This window comes from Notothenia rossii (assembly GCF_949606895.1).
Source record: "Notothenia rossii genome assembly, chromosome: 7".
NCBI lineage: Eukaryota > Metazoa > Chordata > Actinopteri > Perciformes > Nototheniidae > Notothenia > Notothenia rossii.
In genome coordinates, this window is record NC_136905.1 from 69,339,761 (window position 1) to 69,360,485 (window position 20,725).

Sequence of the window (20,725 nt, forward strand, 5' to 3'; positions counted from 1 at the left end):
CGGCTGTTATCTATGAACAATGACATTTGGTCCTCTCTATGGTTTATAATTATACCAAGAAATTCTCACCATCTACTTTTAAAGTTGTTTATTGTAAGCTTGACTTCAAATTCTAGCCATGGATGTGAAAATGGAGGCTTTTGAGACTTTGAAAGTGGTCCATTGTTTGGCTAAACAATGCTTATCTCTTTATTTTGCTGCTGGGTGTGTGGGGGGGGGGGAGTTGAAATGAGCGACCTGCTCACGTTGGAGACTGAGGAGGAAGTTAAGTCCCATTCGACCTTCGCTGTGCATTGAAAGTGTTCCTGTATGGCTGCTCCCACAATTCCCACCGCTGTTAAATATAGGCCCTGAGACTACTGTTGTAGTGGCGGGCCAAGTTTGCCCTCGGGCTGGTTCTCCTCTGTTGTCCAGTTTTAGAGAGAGAGACCCGAAGTCGGATTAGATTACATCTCTTCAAGGTTCACCCCAAATCCCACAGCACCCAATGTTCCTACAGGGACAGGTAGACAAGTAACAAGGGGCATTTCTGAAGCACCTGGACCCTCTGTTTCAGACATGTGTGGTCTAATCTTTGTACTGAGCATATCAGATCTATGTTCAGGTATCAGGTAAGTCCACCCTGTAAACACATTAACTGCCATTATCTGCCATGGGAACTGACCTCCCCTTTTTAGTGTGAGACCCTCCAGCAGTACTTTGTGGCCTTTACCAGGTGCTCTGTGTTGTAGAAAGAGATGGGAGCAGCCCCCTTACCCCCCTATTTTGCACTTGTTGATGGCTAAATTGGGCCTTAATTCTGGGGTGACAAACGGTGATGGCAGGGTGCTTTTATTGAACCAGGGTTATGGTATGGAAGGATAATAAACCCATTGTGTTTGTGAGTTTGGGCTGCCCACCTGTTGGGCCTCATAGGATGGACGCGGTTACGGATGATCGCTTCCAAATTGCTTCCTCGGCGGAGGCTAAAAAGGTCAACAGGGCGACTCAGGTGGCCCGTTGGTGTGTCTGGGATCATGATACCTGCTAAGGTTTGGCCAGTGTTGTGTCTGTGGCGCTCATGGGAAAAACGAGAGCGGAGACTGTTTACCCGAGGTCGCACTTCCCCTCCCGCCCCATCCGCCTGCAGTCCCGTTTTTGTGAAGAGGAAGTCGACTCGGTCCCCAGACATCCTTCTCCCCCTTACCCTGCTGCAGACTTATTGTTTGAATATAGTAGTAGTAACGAATGTTTGGGTAGAGTGAATGTGATTTTCTACATGAAAACTACTAGAGGGGAAAGTGCACTGTTCACTGCTTTTGTGTTTTCCTGTTTGTGTCTAGAGGAACCTGCTTACACTATGTCCTGCAAGTGGGCAAATGTAGGGAAGTAAAGGCCTTTTCTCTTCACTCTGTACCCCCAAGTTAAGTGAAGAAACTGTTGGCCAGCATTAATAAACTCAAGATGACAAATTACACCTACTAGACATTCATATCCAATGGCAGCAATTACATACTTTTCATGCTTCCTGCCTCAACATCAACTGTGCACACAGTCTTGTGTTTGCCAACCATTTAAACAGCACATCAACCAAAGTGCCCATATACACTTAATTTGAAATATTCTAATTACAAATATTGTATGACATTGTGTCACAGGCCTCAACCCTAAATTAACTTTGCTGAAATTATGTTTTTTAGGAAGCACCCTTAGGTTTCATCAGTCATTGCCCTTTTTATTTCATTCAAAGAGCAAATGGTTAAAAACAGGAAAGCATGAAAGAGCCACTGATAACCTCCAAACTGAATCTATTCAAGGGAATTCACCTACTTAATTTGCATAATTAAAAACGTACTGTTATAAATGACGTCAGTAGTGAGTGAATAACAGACAGTCTGGATTCAATAATTGTAGACTGTTTTGTGGCTGGACGCAGTAACTAGGTGAGGAGGTATGATAAAAAGAAAGACCTAATTTAACCACTTAAACCTCAACTTCAAAGAAACCAGTTAGCTCCTTACTCTAAGTAGAGGCTCTGGATTAGATCCAAACTCTGTTATAAATGCTTACTGTTCTCTGTCTCTGTCCTGACACTCAGAGTTGTTTAATATTCTGGTGTTGTTATGATGAAACTGAATGAGAGGAAAGGGTTTTTTGTGCCTGTGCCATCAACCTTCTCCTGGAAAGTTAAGAGAGTGTCCGTGACAACAATTGGCGATTAAGTTTGTAAAGAGCCAGCAGCCTGTGGTCAATGTAACCTGTAAGGACTATAATTCCTCGCCCGTGGCAGGGCTGCAGAAGCTCAAGCCCCTCAGTCACAGTTTAGACATAAGCTATGTTACTTGATATCTGTTTTCTGAAAAGACTAACCATAATTGTATTCGCTGATCCATGAGAGAGATGACATTCAGGGAGAATGGGAATAAAAAAGACTTGATTGTTTTGATGAAAAATGCCAGGAAGTGGATCAGAGCTAAGGTTCACACTATACTTGAAGATCAAGTTTTACAAATAAAACTATTTTTTTGAAATGCGATTTCTCACAAAGATTGTATGTATGGTCAATATGTAGCTGGGGCCAGCCGTTTATTAGCCAGGATTAGCATAATAACAGGAAGTAGGGGGTGGGGGAAACAGATTCAGTAGCATAGCTCTGTCCAAAGCAAAAAACTAGGATCTCTAAAACTCTGGAATTAGCAAATATTTGTTATACTGGATTAAAACGTAGGAAGAAAAGAGAGTGCAGAAGACATGTTGCAAGATTGCATTCATCTATTTTTCTGCCTGGGGGAGTCACCTCCTGATAAACACTGCTACTTTGACTGTTTCCCAGTCTCTTTGCTAAGTTATAAGCTAACCAACTGATGGCTGTAAATCCATATCTAGCATACGGTAAACATGAGAGTAGTATCGATTTCTTCATCCAACTCTCTGCAAGAAAACGATAAGCACATTCACCAAAATGTCATTCTTTTAATATTTTAGCCAAGAATATGTACTGTTGCCCTCTAAGGCAATGGAAGTTACTTTACTGATAAGACAAAAGGTTGGAATATGGAAAAATATGAAGTTTTCTTATAATTTTTAAGCCAGAGATGAAAAGCCCACACATTTTTGGGTTTGGTATGTTGCACGAACTGCAGGTCACTGATAAAGTCAACTGCTCATAAATACTGAGGCCCATGAATATCCAAACAGTCCTGGACCTTGTGAGCTCCACTTGTACACTGACTGATTAACAGAAAACGTCCTGCAGGGCTGTGACGGTTTAACATTTGGATTAAGTTGAGCCTTCCGAGGTTGAGGTCAGTTGCAGCCAGGCCTTACCTTTTTGATGACCTTTGCCCTCTGGATATAAGGAAACTGCATTTAGGTGCAGGTCACTATGGAGTTGAAGGTTTAATTAAGTTTAATCTCAGTGATAGAGAATGAGCACACCGCCTGCTAATCACGAACACTGTGCACTGCTGATGTATGCACGATGTGTCCAAGCCTATTATGGATGGTGTGTACGAGTGTGACTATGAATTTGGCTGCAGGAATTAATTTGTACCACAAGGCCTTTTGCCAGTTTTTTTTCATGTTCCGTTAATAAATAATTGGACCAGTAATTCTTGCAAACGACTCATTTGAATTCATGTTTGATTTGTTTCTGCTTTGTTCCTTGCTTGACCCTTGATTCACTTTACGTGCAGAGTTATAAGTGAATTTATGTTAATGTAACAAATCAGTTTTTCCTGAAGCACTGAAGAAAGAACAATTAATCATCCACATTGTGAAAAAAGAAAATTTCCCGGCCAGAAAGTCAGAGAGTGTACGAGCTGAGTTTATTTAACTCCCTGTGAAATGAACATTTGTTTTCACATGTCATTTTCTCATGCCTTCTTTTCCAACTTTCCCACTTGTGGATTTGTATAGCTGTCAATAAATAAGTGGGAGAGAGTGATTGGTTGCCCTGGCCTGAGGAGACAGCAGAAACAATGCTTTGATGATGTCACTGTGAATAGATGAGTGTGGGAGAGAGAAATAGATGCTGGTGAACGGCTGCAGATCTACCTACCTGGCTACTGTTTCTCAGGCGGTCAGGGGGGGGGAGTGTTTCCTTTGTTGACTGACCTCTGACCTTTCTGTCAGTTCTCCCGGTCTTTATGATGGGTTAGGGTTTCAGGGGGCTGACCTGGGCTGGAACAGGTGTACGCTACCAGGTTCGCTGCAGGAGGGCAGACGACAGGACGGAGTGACTGGCAGACGGATGGATTGAAAGCTAGAAAAAAGACTGTGTGAAAAACCCCTCCGGTTGTGAAACTTGAGCTAACGCAGAGTTAAAACAGAGCATGACCATATGATTCTATTCACCTTTAAGCACCTGAGCCCCTGGGGGCTCTCTGTGATGTGTGTGTTGTGAGTCTGTGTGCTGCTCAGCAGTGCATGCCCGCCGGAGAGCCTGGGAGGAGATGAGAGACGAGAGCGAGAAAATAGAGGAGACACTGGGCTCCTCCACGCTCCGTCCCTGCATGCAGTGTGACTTCTGCTTTATGGCATGTGGCTGTATTAAACCGCAGCGTAATAATCTGGTGTCAAGTGGTGCAGAGACCAAAGACATAAGTCATTGTGCTACCATTCTATACTATATCTCTGAGCCTCAGCAGCATGCAGCTGTTCACCGCCACTTTAACTCAAATCCCCACAGCTTTGTTTCTTTTCTCTTTTTATATATTGCATGCACATTCTTCTGTTAGGGCTATAGGTAGATCATACATATTCTTTCTGTAAGAGCTGGGTAAATATGTATGTAGCACCAAGTATTACAAATGTAAAGCATTGGCCCATTTAATAATCTAAGTGACTTGTTCTTTCATTAGTTTGATCTCCAGACTGCCTTTTAACATCTAAAATATAAACATTACACATTTTATAAATATTAAAGATACTTTTGGAGAAACACGTGGATGTATTCTCACACTTAAGTATTAAAGAACCATCATTTGGGTAGTTGATTCTAAGCTTTCATATTACAAGTTCTATTCAGCACAATACCAAGCTGTATTACTGTACAGTGTTATGGTACAATGGACACAGTGAAGTAGAACAAAGGACTCAGTTTGTTCACTTTTTGGTTCAAATGCTGCAGGAATTTACTTCCTTTGAAGAAAAATTACTTTATCTCCTCTACTTATATGGCGCATTGCAGCCACAGTACTTTAAATGTGGACAGTAGAACAGGTAGGACTTAAGATTTTCACTGTTCTTGCCTCCAGATTTTCACGGCTGGTCCTGCTTTTCAAGGTAGCTGACTTTCATTGGCCAGAAACCTTTTTTTTCTCCTAGCCTTCAGGCAGCCCTGGAATGAGGGTCACATCTTCACTATGGCTGCTGCAGTTTCATTTTACATCTTTAACTTGGTGAGCTGAAAGTGAATTGACCCCTTATCGCAATTGCAAGGGTAAATTGCTGCAAGGCCGATAGCAGGAAATGGGTTCAGGGTGTGCAGATGCAAGGGTTGATGGGTCCAGATGGAAAGAAAGTGAGCTGCAGTAAGGCTGATGCTCATCGCCTTTCATCAGGAGGACATTGAGAGAATCTGTCTGAGCCGAGGAGTATTTAGGAATCCTCCACCTGAAATTATTGCAATTCCTTATGTCTGCACTCCACTGCTGGCAGGATGAAACAGGAGCTGACTGGGTCTCCTCAGCAGATGCCCACTAACACACACAGGTGAACCCAGACTTAAGCTCAGACACACACACAGATGCACAGAGTTTACCTGAATTTGTCCTCTTCTGGCCATCTGGTCCTTTCTGGTACGGCTGCATGCCACTGTAATGTCTGCAGAGAGCCGTCCAGATGTTCCCTCAGTTACCTGTCAAGGTGAGAAGAGCTATTTAGGGCTGCTTAGACCTGGAAATCCACTCTGCTGTCTTCAGTTATTGGTGCAGTGCCTCTCTCATTCACTGAAGTCCAACATGTAAAGACAACCTATTCTCCTTAACAGCCAATCAGTAAAGGTGTTCAATCAAAGTGTGTGATTGGGAAGACCAGCTGCACCATAACCTTATAATGAGCTGATGAGAAAGCAATACGCTGAAAGAGGCTTCATGCTTAGCAGAGCTTCTTAGCTTTTCTTAAACCCCTGTAAATGTTGGCCTGAAGTGGCCTGATCCATTTAGAAAGACATGGGTTCTTAACAAATAAATGGTACTGCAATATAAGGGTTTAAAAGGATTGCAAATGTGGATTAAAAATATCTTTAAATAGTCACTAAATCTTGGTTTCCTTGGCAGTTTGGGCAGATTGATACCACCCTAACAATGCCTGTGAAAAAAACCGAATTGAAATACTAGCTAGTTGATAGGTAGTTCTTCTTGGCATAACTTAAATACTAGAAGTAAGGGGAAAAGACAGCCTTGTTTCGTCTCAAATTGCCTACCAGCACCCTTGAAGCTCATAAATAAACACATAGCCGTTCATCTTTTTAACCTGTACAAAACCTGAGGTGTAAAAAGAACAGTTGTGATTGAACATTTAACAGAGCCAAGCTAGCTGTTTCTCCCTGCTTTTGTCTTTTACTAAACTAAGCTAAATGGCTCACGTCTGTAGCTTAATATGTAACATATAGTTATGAGAGGGTAATGTAAACTCACAACTAAAGTGGAATCAGTTCATAATTTGACTAACTATTTAAATTAAGACATGACTCAGATGGGCAATCAAAACTGAGGCCTGTTTTTTTTTGCGATCTTTTCACAGAATTCCTCGAACTGAAGCACCAGGTAAAGCTGACTATTGTGACAACACCTTTATTCTTTAGCTGTTTTCCAATTGTTACTGAATCTGAGGAATTATTGCCATGCATAATAGCGCTTGTCTGAAAGGGTTTGCTGCTGTTTGGTGAAGGATCATGTGTTACAATGAGCCAGACTGAAATGAAACAATGGATCTGCTGTCTAGGCTGACAGGGCGATGTGTTACAGCGCTGGTCTGCAGAGCATGAGAACGGAGCGACAAAGGCAGAAATGTCAACGAGCGAAGAACACAAATGCAACGAGAAGTGTAACCAGTGAGAATTAATCATTTTGACTTGTTAATTTAGGGCGAGCCGCCTGTGTGTGTGATTGTATGTTTGTTTTATGCAATCCCGGGGCTCCTACTGCCCGGCTCCTCAGAGTATTTCATGCTGAAGTGAGACGTCCAGGCAGACTGCAGTCTATTATCCAGTCTGATTCTCTGTATTGGAAAAACATAGTTGTTGAGATGCATTTTCAAGACGTTACACAGACACTGAGAAGCACTGAGTTGGAGGTAATCTGTTGCTGGCTCCATAAAACGTGCTCATTTGACAGCAGGCCTTGTGGTAGCAGACAAATCGCCTGGCTTATAGCAAAGTGCTGAAAGAGAATGCCAGCGCTCTGTGTCCCTGCCAAGATGGATATGCAGACAGCAATCTCCGGACTGTTTGGGCGTGGCTCCTTGCTCCAAGCAAACAGCGGATCAGTAGAGTATGGTGCCTCAGTCTGACTCGACATCGCCTTGTTTGCTTTTTTCTTTGGCAGACGTCAATGGGGCTTCTGCTACTTCTCACCTGCTGCCTCTGAATAAGACCTCTTTGGCAATATTTACCCTCAGAGGCTGTTGCATTGAATGTTAGATATTGACTCTAGAGACGCAGATTTGCCAAATTCATTATTTATGTACACAATAATCAGATTATTATTATCACAGCAACAAGCTGATTGTGAACATGCTTGCAAACAGTTGATGATTTACACATCAAGCAGACATGGTGGACATTAGCATTGGTTTTGATTCTTGGCCGCCTTCCAGACATAAGTCAGATATTCACAATCCTTTTAGCTCTGTTTTGATCTCCACCAACTCCTGAGGGAAATACTCTTTTGTGGGCGAATGCAAGCACAATTAAAAAGCTTGTAACCCTAGTAAGTTAATTCATAGTTCATAGATATAAATGGGCTCAATACAAGTTCATTTTGAATGTAGTTAAATCCAATTTCTAAAATATTATTGTGTACTGATTGACATGATGTTTATCCTGACAATCCAAAAACCACATGTTTTAAGAACTACATTTATGATTAAATAGCGGTTTGCTTTAAAGAGATTTTTTGTTGCATTCAAAATAAATAAATAAAACATTGACATGGTCGTCCTAGTCATCAAAGAAAAATGTACTCTTTAAAAAATTCACATATTATAAAAACACATCAGATAAGGGAAACAAAATAACATAGAAACACTCTGCAACACATAGCACTTTCAAAATGACACCTTGACACCAAAGAAACTCCAATAAAGGTTTCCGGATGTTTGCAAATGCTACTGCCTTTCCCAAATTGATGTTTTGCTAAAGCAAAGCAGTTGATTCCTAGAGAAGTAGTAAACTGTGCCACTTCTGTGTGAGTGCACCAGTGTGCTTTCATGCCATATTTCTAAATATATGTCCGGGTGACAGTATGCGTGCATCTCTGTGTTAGTGTGTTATTGTGTATTAGTGGATGAATTGTGATGGGTTGTGTTGGGAATGGTAGATGGTCTTACTGGCCTCCGCACCTATACGTTGGGCCATTTTTTTTTATCGTCAGGAGCTCATTCTGATACGTATATAGTGCTCCATAAATCGTGGCACAGTGTGAAAATGCCAGTCAAAGTTCACGCTGCTCATGTTCATTTCATGCTTGAGTGTCCAGCATTGTGAGCTTGGATGAGTGTGTGTATTGATGATGTGTGAACGTGCGTGTAAGTACCAGAGGAAAAAGAAAGATGAAGCACATTCAGAGTCCTTCCATCCTTTCCACTTTGCCGCAGAAGTCATCCATCTTTCTGAACTTAACTGCTACCAATTTATGATTGCATTATTACAGTCCGTTTTTTATCCTCATTCCAACACACAGGCCTGGTGGTGGTCTGGTTAATGGAGAAGGTGACTGGCTAGTGCTATTACTCAGGAACTGGGTGGACTTAGCTTTAGGGGGAATATGATGAGAATATAACCTCTCTTTAGCTCTTTTTATCAGGGACTAACATGCCACTTTACTACAGAGAAATCAGTTAATAGCTCAAATATTGGTCCGTTATATGCAATAAAGACCTGAAGCCTCCAATAGGCACCAACACATGTAGCCTTTCTCCAGTCAGAAGAAAGAACAAATAGAAGCAAAAAGAAGAAAAAAAGCTGTAAAGTGAATGTTTCAGTCTTCATTTTTCTTTCATTATCGAATGACTTGACTTAGCAATTTGCCTGCTGACATTTGAAAGAAAATAGCATGGGAATGCATTCTACGAAATGGCTGCAAAGTTGCATTTAATCTTCTATAAAACTGTGTCGCTGAGTATCTCAATTGTTGCAAGAAAGAAAAGGTCAAACTCGGCTGTATGGATTTTCATAATGGCTTCTCACCGGAAAGAAGTCAATCCAGATACAGTAGCAGTGTTGTTGGTCTGTGATTGGCAGGTAAAGTATTTTTCTGCCATTATTGCGTTTCGGGATACGTTTGCTTTGAAAGCCCGATGAAGGGCTGAGTTACATTGTGGTTTTTGACACTTTTGTACTGCTAGACATAACTTAATTTGCTACACTTTAGTTAGTATAGCCTTAAGTACTGCTACTTGACAGCTTTCTTTGAAATGCCTGTCTCATCCTATGATTAGACAAGATAAGCTGTTAAGAGAGAAATAGGTACTCCTACTGTACAATACATGTAAAAACTCGTAAAAGTAGCACAGTAAGGAAGTGCCAGTTCTTCATAATTGGCAGGTTACAAACCTTTTTTGTGCAATCATAAACTTTGGAGGTCACAGCATTTGTTTTATTTATATTCAGATCAGCAGAGATATACTGTCTTGAGAAACGATGTTGAGTTTGTCATCTCTCTAAGAAGATTCTTGTTGTGGAGTAAACCTTCCCCTGCCTCTCTCCTATGATCCGACTCCCATTAATAGATCCATCCTTTATGCTTCCCCTCTTGTTACTGTCGCTCTATTTTATGATGTCACTCTCCCCGCTGAAGAGCTCTGGGCTGGTTTATCTCCTTCGTGTGTGTCTGGCACTTAAACTTAAACCTCTCTGTTTACGAGTCCCAAACTGCCTCTCCATCCTCTGTGTTTGCTGCTCAGTATAAGTTGTGCTTGCCCATAAAAGCCGTGCCATCCTCGCTGTTCTGGGAACAACGCTGTTGGGCCTCACTGTGCGGACCCCCAGCTAAGTGCTGCCTGATTCCCATGCTGAGTGTGAGAAAAAGTCTCTGACAGAGTGTGTGTACAACTTTGTGTACATGTTTATTCATAGGGTTGTCTCTTTGGTCTAACTGAAAGTGGTTAAATTGCCGTGCCATTTCACTTATGTTTGAAGCTGCTTTCAGTTAGTATTTTGTTCGTACTTGCTGCATGCGTTTTATTCCCTGAAAGTGTCATCATTAATGTGGTATGCTTTGGGTGCTTCTGTCAGAAGCGTTTAAATCAAGACGAAAAGTAGAAGCTGTTGTTTACTGCTCTATTTGTATGCATCAAACAAAAACATTGCTGGAATGCCTTTGAACCTGTCTGTGCAATACGGAAGCGCTTCCCTCCCTCTGTGAGAAGGAGGGAAGCTCACAGGGAGCAAGCCTGTGTCTTTGGCTTTGGTGGATTCCTGCACAGTTTTAGTTTTCAGACCGGGAGTGGATGCTTTCTGCTGTGTTCAGTCCTCTGACCCTCTGCTGTGTCCAACTCACCTCCCCCCTTCTGTCCTTCAAGAGTAGCAACTCAACAGCTCATCGGGAGCCAAAACTTGTCATTGTCTTGTGTCCGCTGCAAGTCCAGACAACCAGCAGGCTGTAAAACTATTATGTGGTTACAAATAAATGTGTGGTTTTGTTTACACACAGCATTTTACAAGTTTGGTCAGCTTGAGGTTGACGTTTGAGCAAAATGTTAGTTTCCAGGGGAGGCATTAGTCAAAGCAATGCTGACCTTTGGCCTGACTTCAAGTTTTTAGTTGTGAATGCAAACATCATGATTTTCTATTTCACCTTTATTTCCTTTTCCTGGGCTGCTCCTATCTGTGCCTGACCTTAAACACATGTTTTTACAAAACTTCCATGTGAGCATTCCTTCAAAAAATGTGTTCTCCACTGTCACACGGTCATTACCACATCCATCTAGCGAGATGTTAATCTCCTCCTCCTCCCCCCTACCCTGTCCATCCACTGACCCCTCTGCTTCCCCTCGTCCCACGCTGGGCATTTATGTCTTCATCGCTTTGTAAGTGGGACGCTGTTTTGGCTGATGATCTAATGGAGGGGTGAACCCAGGGCACACTTGAACTCCCACAGAAGCAGTCGCAGCAGACTACATTTGAACTGAATTTGACCTGTCAGACTATACCTGATCTGTCTCTTTTATGCGCTTCTTTCATGCCCTTACACACACATCTATAGTACATTTTCAACAGAGCCTGGTTCCCATACTAAAAAGGCAGTTCAGAAAGTGATTCCTGCTCGCGTTGTTAATTTATAGAGGGTGCTGTAAAAGCCCTACAGTAGCCATTCAAAGTCATGGTGGAGCTATGGGAATGGAGGGCTCAAGGCTGGAACAATGCTTAATTAGCTCATAAACAAAGGCTGCTGGGGGATCAGAGAGGGCAATCAAAGGGTCCCGTTCCTTTGAGCTTCTCTCACCATCAACAAAGCCCCTCTAATGGCCCCGTCACTACACTTGTTGTGTCTCACCATGGTGTGCTTCCTGACAACATAAAAGGCTCACATTCCAAAAAAAGCCTCGGAAAAGAGACGATCCACAACGCCTTTGGTCACTGCGCTCCCCACCCTCCCCTCCCTCTCTCTGCTAGATATTGACTTTGCTCCTCCGCTCACCTCCGCAGTGTATGCTTGGTTCCCCGTGGCGACCATAGGAGCTTTTATCTTCCCTCTTTTAGTCTTGTGTCCGTGACTTTGGTGGTCTGTTTTATTGCGTTCCTTTGTGTGAAGCTGTGATGGCACGCTGCTGGGAGTCTGAGAGGAAGCGCTGGTCTGTGCCAGCTTCTAGAGAGGTTATTCAAGCTTGGCATGAAGACAGGTGTGTAAGGGATGTGTGTGTGTCAGGTGTGGCCACGTGCACGCCTGCGGGCTCACGGTGGCTTGATGTCCATGTTTGCACAGGACAGTGAGTGTGTTGTTTTTCGAATGTTTGGACACGAGGCCTTTTAAAGAAAACAGACGTCCACAGCCACACGAGGACGGCCAGGCAGCAGGTCAGAGGCGATCTCTGATTGTTTGTGCGACTATGTTATCATCTCCTGTTTCCTGTCAAAACAGGAAAAGACTGGGGCGAAAATGGAGGCTAGGAAAGTGCTGCCTATTGGCTGGAGGTCCAGAACTGCCCAACAGTGACCCTTCAGGCCAGGAAAAACAGACCCGTCCAGGGCGTAACCCGCAGCGGGACACTTCATGCTGTTATTTTTATCACTTTCACAAAGCAAAGCTAGGGATGCTTTTCCCAGCTGTTGACACGGGCCTGGTTCATTTTTGTCTCCAAAACAGCCAATGAGCAGCAGGCGGAAAAAGAAAGGGAGACGTCCCATCTGGCTGTAACGCTTTGGCTGGGAGCCTTACACTACAATTGTGGCCTCTGTTTAGGAAGGGAAATCCTTTTTGACATTTTGTTAATCATGAAAGCGAGACACTCCTTTTCTTTGGATGATCCCTGGACCTCCATCACAATACCTTTTCCGTCAGGCTTGAGTTGTCATGTGATTGTATCCATCCATCACACATATGTGTTACTTCTTTACAACAGGATGGCACACACACAGCAGACCTGGTAAATTCTCCTTTATGGGGCGTATGTGCAAGTACATTCCAGGCAGTAGAGTCTGCTATCAGTGTGGTTCAGGCGGGGGCTTAATGCTGACGGCATGGCAGGTAAAAGCCCTGACGTCTGACATGGCTAAATGAGAAGGCACGGACAGGCACGCTACACAAACAGCTGATTACGGAGTCGGCTAATTATTGACTGTTGAAAAATGATAACCATCTCCTGCTCTGCCTAGGGAGTCTCCGTGTAAAACTGAGAGTTGCTCTTGTGTGGAATTCCAAGAGTTTAAAGGCAGAGCTAACTTTATCCCTTTATGGTCTCTCTAAAAAAGAAAGAGCTGCTTGCACAAGAATGCTATTGTTAGATGAACTAGATTGGACCAAGCAGGCTTTTTTGTTTCCCCAGCCAGTTGTATGGAGGCCTGAGTGACCACATCTTTTATTTACGATGCAGAAGTAGCAATGGATTGCTAACACAGTTTCACAGGCCAAGATTGACCTCCTTTAGGATGTGTTTTGTGTGTATTTGATGAGTAACTGGATATGAAACCAGGCAGGTAAACATTGGCAATAGCTCCTTCAGCACGTAGTGTTCAGAGTGGCAGCAGTGGTCTGCTCTTTTCTCCGTGACCCAGATTAAGATTTGGCGTGTGCTTGTTGACTAGGGTCAATGTCATCAGCAGTGAGGTCGGAGTTCATTTGTCTTTCTTGACAGACCTTCAGGTGGTGTTCCAATGCTCTGGCAGAAGGCCACACCAACGCTGACCTCCACCAGTCGCGCAATTAGTTACCCTTTGACCCCTCAGTCCCACAATCAAACCCTGAGCATAGACCAGGCATGCTTCTGCATCCCCAGACCCACTTTGTGTGTGTGTGTGTGTGTGTGTGTGTGTGTGTGTGTGTGTGTGTGTGTGTGTGTGTGTGTGTGTGTGTGTGTGTGTGTGTGTGTGTGTGTGTGTGTGTGTGTGTGTGTGTGTGTGTGTGTGTGTGTGTGTGTGTGTGTGTGTGTGTGTGTGTGTGTGTGTGTGTGTGTGTGTGTGTGTGTGTGTGTGTGTGTGAGTTTGCAGCTCAAAAAGGCACAGATGTATAATGGGATATAGTCTGACATGATGTAATAGCTTCTTCTTGTTTCCCCATACTTCAAACACGAAATTAGCTAAATAAAACGTTTGGAGACATGCCTAAAATGTTACACCCCCAACTTAATCTGGCTACTTTCCATTCTTCATAAATATATAAAAGAGCCATTAGTCTGCATCCATCTGCTGAAAACGGTGCAGCTCTTCCCTCCTTGAGTGAGTATTGTTATTTAACTGCTCTTAACTGTGTGTTGCTCATGCTCCTAAGTGCAGTTAAAGCGCATCACTCAGGGCTTATGCAGACAGACAGACTCAGATGAATACCATCATACCCTGGAGCCAAAAATAAAAATCTCAAGCTTTGCTCTTTCACTTTGTTTGACATGTTCAACTCTAAACACGGAATTTAGCTGTGAACCTGCCGATTACCCCAATTCTCTCTCAGGACTGTGTGTTTCTCCCTCACCATGTATTCCTCAGCTGTGTTGTGACATTTTATATAGGCAGACAGAAAGAAAACCCCTGACGAATGTGAAAAGCACAATTCAAGACAGAACGTAACAAAGCTGCCAACAACTCCAAGGATATCTCTTCATTTGGCAATGTGAATTGACAGCATCAGCAACGTCCGCCCATTTTTGCGTCCTTGTGAGAATAGTAATGGTTTTGTAACTTGTTTCCTGTATTGTTGGCTAACTCCTAAAGTTATCTTGTTTCTCCTTGGACAGTGATCTGTTTGACCTCTTAGTCATGTAGAGGCTCGTTTAAACAGGTGGATAAGTTACACATCTTTAACAAATTGGTCTGGTATGAGCTTAACGTCTGCTAGTATTTTCTAGCAACACTAGCATCATGGCTCTAGAGACTGAGACTTAGATATTTCAATACTTTTGTGATCTTCTTCTTCTTCTTTTCCATCCAAATTTCAATGTTTCCAATACTTGGGTTTATTACCAAATACCTACAAAACAATTAAGGTTTTCCCATTAGCCACCTAGGCTCCATTTCGTTAGCAATTGTAGCATGCTATCATACCAAACTAAGATTAATGTTCACACCTGCTTAACAAATTTGAAGTCGACCGGTATGGCTGTAGAATCTTAGTGTTGTTGTAGTTTAGTATTATGAGAAATGGGTTCCATTTTTAACATTATTCGTTCACATGAATTAACGAACTTGAAAACTAATTATTTTTAATCCCAACTCCCCCTTTCATTTGAATATAAGGTGAAATGATTGTGGTTGCTTTTTATTGTGGGCCATAAGGCCATTTCTAGGATGCTATTGTCCCTAAAAGACAAAGTGGCAAAATGTGCATGTGAAAACATTTTGATAAGCCAAGCATTTTCTAGGACGCTGAATGAAAATCCCTTACACCCAGTAAGTGGATTAGTGGGCGCTTTTCTCCACCGAGATAGTTCCGCCGACTTCCTTATCTCGCTTATATTCAATTGCATGTGTCTAGACATATCTCAATTAGCAAGGACAAAAAGTGATAATGGTTAGTGTTTATCTCAGTGTGTTCTTTCTGACAGTGCTCTCCCCTGCCCTCAACAACTACTTCTCATAAACAGACAACAGTTTTCCATCAGTACAGCCCCTTCATGGCTGAAAGCCCTGGGCTGATGTTGAATTTTCTATTATTAGTGATAATTGTGTTCTCTGAGAAGTCATTGGCATGGTAATGACATCTTTCATGATAAATTAGTATTCCCCCCCCTCTCTCTGCCTCACCTACAAGGCTGTTGCACCAGACTGATTCCGCCACTCGCAACTCTGCTGCTCCATTGTTCTGCCGACACTCAGCGGCTTTGTGAGACACAAAGCATGTCACTCTCTGAGATAATGCTCTGCAGAATGGGAGGGGATGGGAAAGGGACGCTCAGCGAAGCTCACCTTGGCTCACCTTGGCTCAGGATGTTTTGTGCTTTTCTGTAGGAACATAGTTAAGGAGGCAGAATGGTTGTACTGTCCCTATGGCTTTGAGCTGTTCACATATCCTCCCTGGCACATGGGTCGATAAGTGAAAATTGAGATATCTGCTAAATAGAAATGTGCCATGCTCAACAATAACCACTTTACAGTGCCTCATTATGTGGCTTCTCCTCACATACTGCATCTATAGAGTCACTCCACATGCCGAGAGAGAGTGGGAGGGAAACTCCAGCGGCAACTGAAAACTTGAATATTTATCCACATGGCAGCTTGCCAGCATAATTACTGTACCGTCCATTCCTAGAGAAGAGTGGAGAGAATAATTGTCGTAGGATACTCAACATTTCACCTTGTCATCGCTTTTCTACAACTCTGTTTTCATGACTTGATGTGAAGCTATGCATTTTTTTGCTCAAGGTGTCTCGGATGAAATATTGTAATAACCATATTGGGCGCTGATGTCGTTTTCTCTGTGGTGCTTGGGTTAAAAAAAAGTATTTGAAAGTTGATCTAAAAATGATTAATTCTTATCATGTTGTGTTGATGCGTGGACTGAGATATTTTCCATTACGGGATATTGAAGAAGATACCGTATGCAATTACTTCTGTTTGAGCATGAGTAGCTCCCTCTGCATTTTATGTGATCATTTACCATTCGCACACACACTTTAGGCCGAGGGAGCTCTTCGATGCAGATTAGATGCCATAAGCTTTAGCAGCAGTTTGTTTTCTCTCTAAATAAACTGCAGGGACCTGGGAGTGCTGCGTTTCACAATCCAAACGAAAAGCCCTCCTGTAGAACAAACTGCATCTCTCTCGGTGTGACAGTTCAGACAGAGCAGAAGCAGGTGGCTGTCATCACTGCGTACAGACTGAGAAGGGGTTTGAAACACAAGCGAAGTAGTGCTATGGGCTGTTGGAGGGAACTATTGTATCAGAATCCTCTATACTGCAGTGAGTGTTTTTAGAGTGGGCTCTTAGACAAAAATAGATCTCTCAACAAGCTCCAGTGGATGGATACCGAACACTGTTTCAACGTCGCACAGCAGACTAATGAGGACTTTGCAAATGTATGGAACTGTGGGGAAATTGCGAATCTGACCTTCAAGTGCTCAGTTTCAAATCCAAGTGGTTATGTGCTTTTTACCCGTACCTCCTTTTATAAAAATAGTGAATCAGAGGTGCGGACTAAATCCTAATCTCTTATTCTTATAACCCTTTGGCTCTGAGAATGTGCCAGATGATTTGAAACCCTCTTTTTTTTTTCAACCTCCATCCCCTCACCCCACCTTTTCTTCCACCCTTGTGCCCTTGCTTTCACCCGCGTTTAACAGCAACACCTGGCTCCTGCCGCTCCAGCTTGCCTGTTGAATCTTTCATTATGTGCTCATTTTGGTTCGTTTCCACTGCCAGGCCAGATTTGGAGAAAAAGGAGAAACTACCTTGAGAGCATCTCAGAGCCAAAAATCTGCCATTCTAATTAGAGGTGCACAATTGTTGGTGCAAGAACATAAACACAATCTATGTCCCTGGTGAGGACGGAAGAGAAAGCTGTCTGACGTGCTCCACAACTGTTATGGGCATCGAAATGGAAAATCTTTTCAGGTGAAAAAAGTTTATCTAGTGATGCAGCTGAGCATTATTTCCCTAATGAGAACACTTTGGAGTGATGGTGCATTCTGTTCTCTTCTCTCTCTACATTCCTGAAATAAGTTTTGGATTGAAGCATTGAGACCAGTTTCTGGCAATTGCTAAAGTCCCTCATTCTCCCACTTGTGAGTCCAGGCTGGACCTCCCAACAGTTTGACCTCGGCCCGAGCCGATGAAAGCTTGACCAATTCGGGGCTGAGACAGTGAGGAGAGAAAGAGAGAGAGAGAGAGAGAGAGAGATGTTGGAGAGGGGGGAGAGAGAGAATGAAGTCTGTCCAAACAGTCTGAAAGGGGCTTGTTTTCTTTATGTGCGTGAGTGAACAGGAAAAGGTAATTAACTGGCCAAGTGGCGAAAGGCTGGAGTGATGGATGGCTGTGATGTAAAGAGACAGCCACTCACACACACATACGCACGCGTGCACGCACGCACGCACGCACACACGCACGTTCCAACTATTCTTCCCTCTAGTGTGAAAGCCATGCTTTAGTAAACCTTTTATGTAATTGCACTTTTATAAAATCATGTATGTGAGTCTGCCGTCAGTGAGAGGAGCCACAAGCACTCCCATCCTGATAAATGGGACGACCATATGGAGTGATGACACGTCATTACGTGAGGTCATTAATGGTTGCAGGGCGGTTTGGCAAAAGACTCATGAGTGATTACAACTGACTCTATCTATGTTTAACCTGAGGGTCAGCAGGATCTATGGCCTTTTTTTTTTGGATGGACAGCGACATCTGTTTTTATGGATGACAGGAGAAGCTGCAGGCTGCACTGTAGTGTACAATGACCCGTGTGACAGTGCTAGTCAGCCCAAAACAAAGCGACATGTCACACCAGATCTTATCAAGATATTCTGATAAAAAGGCCAACATTTTGTGTATTTTGTAGTAAATCTTGTGTGCTCATTCTAATGGGGGATTTGCTCAACCCTGTAATCGTTTATCAGAGGATGTGTCACTGTGACATTCTGGACAGGTGGGCATGTGTTGAAAGTGTTACTGAGCCTATTTGCATTTTCTGTCAGCAGTTCTCTGAAAGTTAAAGGGGGATAGGGCTAAATCACACTGGGCAGGCAGACTGACGTCTGTCTTTGTGAGCTCCTCATAAACAGATGCTTAAAGCAAGGAGTTGGCTGTTCATTTAAGGGAATACTGATGCAAGAATCTGATGCACTTCTTTAAACAAGGTACTCTAAAATCTAACAGCAGGAAGTTTGTTCAATGTAATGTTTTGTTAACTTTTTAAGTGAGCAGTTTGTCTTCAGGATAGTTACAAAATATGGTAATGCAATGTTATCTCTCTAGGAACAATGTATTGCAAAGTTAGAAGTGAAAATTATTTGTATTGTACAACAATTATTCAGTATACACCAATAAGTGCTTGTTTTTTGTGTTTCATTGTGTTAAAAAGAAGATCAGTTAGAGGTCAGACCCCTAAAAAAAGAGTAGAATCCATTTTGCGACCATATCTCTCACAGAAGATTACATTCAGATAAAAAGACAAAAGCCTAATTTCATATCATAAATGCAGGAAAAGCAGGCGAGCTATTTCATTTTGATTCGATGAAATCTCATTGTGCTCGAATGCAAAACCCTAAGAGTGACAGAAAAATGAATCAATTTTTCACACAGCCACAGAGGGTGAATGAATTCATTATCATAGTGCTGTGTGCTTTATGTCTGCGGCGGTATTATCAGGTAGGTAATGACAGCGTTGCTGCAGATACCGCTGCTTTGTTTGCAGGAAAGTCTTATTACAGGTTTGTTTAATCTTGTCAAGTCAGCAAACAGGGACAGACATCTGTTTCATGTGATTTGGTTAGCCGCCCCATTTTGTGTTCTACCAAAGGCATTCCCGCAGAGTTAAATAGCATGCTAGTGTGACATCCTGAGTCATTGTCTTCTTTGCCTCCGAGCAGGGAGTGGTTAAATGTAATGGTCTGTATCCCAGATCTGCTGCTGCACTAAAAGCTCCACCTGATATCTAATCACAGTCACAGGCCTTCCAGCTCTGCCCTCCTTTAGGGGATCCGGGTCAAGGCGGTGGGCTTGAAGATGGAGGTGGTGGGAGTAGTTGAGAAAGAGCAGGGGGCAGAGAGGGATTACACCACTGGATGTGTTGCTTTCATCCTGGGAATGTAATCTGCCGTAATGCCCTGCGCTCACCCGGGGCAGCTGTGCTCATTTTTCTCCTGACTCCTGACTACCTGTGAGAAAGCAGGCCTGCTGGAAGCTCTCGTCCTCACCCCGGGATCTGGACTGGGCTCCTGCGGTTTATTGGGGGGGGGGGGGGGGGTCAATCCCTTCACTTATAGAGACGGTGTGTGGTTAGGGTCAACACTGTCTCAGGCCAAGTCAACATAGATGGCTCGGTCGCATCCTCACAGGGAAGCAAAGCAGGGGAAAGTCAGGAGTTGAAAGGGCATTCGATTCGGCAGCTGCTGTGTGGTCTTCACTTTACAAGAAATGCAGTCATAGGAAGTACTGAGGAGTTGTAATGTGTAAACAGGACTGGTGTTGGTGAGAACAAAGTTTATTGAGGACAGATATAAAGCAGTGAGGTGTACTGACTCTTATGGAGGAATGTTTCCATGCGGGTAAGTTATGAAAAAGAAACCTGGAAGGGAGCAGGAAGGAATGAAAGACTGAGCAATTTAATCTCAAAGTCAACTTCCTGAACAGTTACAGAGAAGGAACACACAGGATGGAGAAATAGTTAAAGTACTGGACCTTTTCTGGCAAATTGCACTATGACTGATGTTGGAAATTCAGCTAAGATGCAACAGAAACTGAAAAACAGTTCAGATAAGATCTGACAGGCTGCCGGCTCCAGTATGTCCGAACTTTTCTCATCACAGATGCACATTGATACAATTTTGTTTCATTTCTCTTTCTGCCAATGCTGCTGTGGGTCACAGTGAGCTTTTATGTCTGGGTAATATCTGTTGGGCTCAACTGGAATAGAAAATATGGTTTCTAAGGGTATTTTACTTTCAATGGAGCGTGCCTAAAAGTCTCTCGGCTAGTGCGGCGCCTCATGCATTTCAAATCACTATGACCTTCCCCTTGATTTAAGTCAGCTTGCTATATCTGGCCTGGCGCTCCACAACAGAGGTACACCAGACTCTGAATCAGAAACAGTCAGAAGGCAGGTTCACTTTGTTTGGTTAGAGAAAAGGTGGACTGAAGAGTCGAGGTAAATGAGGTGTGATTGGGGAAAAAATCCTACGTGTGACTTTGCCGGGTTTTGTAAGGAGACCTGGGAGGGGAAAT

At 43.1% G+C, this 20,725-nt stretch overlaps 1 protein-coding gene across 4 annotated transcripts in view; it reads left to right on the plus strand.

The window, feature by feature from the left end:
• The window catches only part of kif26ab (kinesin family member 26Ab), a gene marked incomplete at its 5' end in the record, with an annotated part of 67,598 nt that overhangs the window by 2,672 nt on the left and 44,201 nt on the right, over nt 1–20,725 (plus strand). Inside the window, one exon of one of the 4 annotated variants that reach the window (XM_079641180.1) lies at nt 6,738–6,749. The exons of 2 other annotated variants lie outside the window; for them this stretch is intronic. Of the gene's footprint in view, nt 1–6,737; nt 6,750–6,909; nt 7,037–20,725 lie in introns of those variants that run through there. One more of the 4 variants, XM_079641179.1, reaches the window with a different exon arrangement.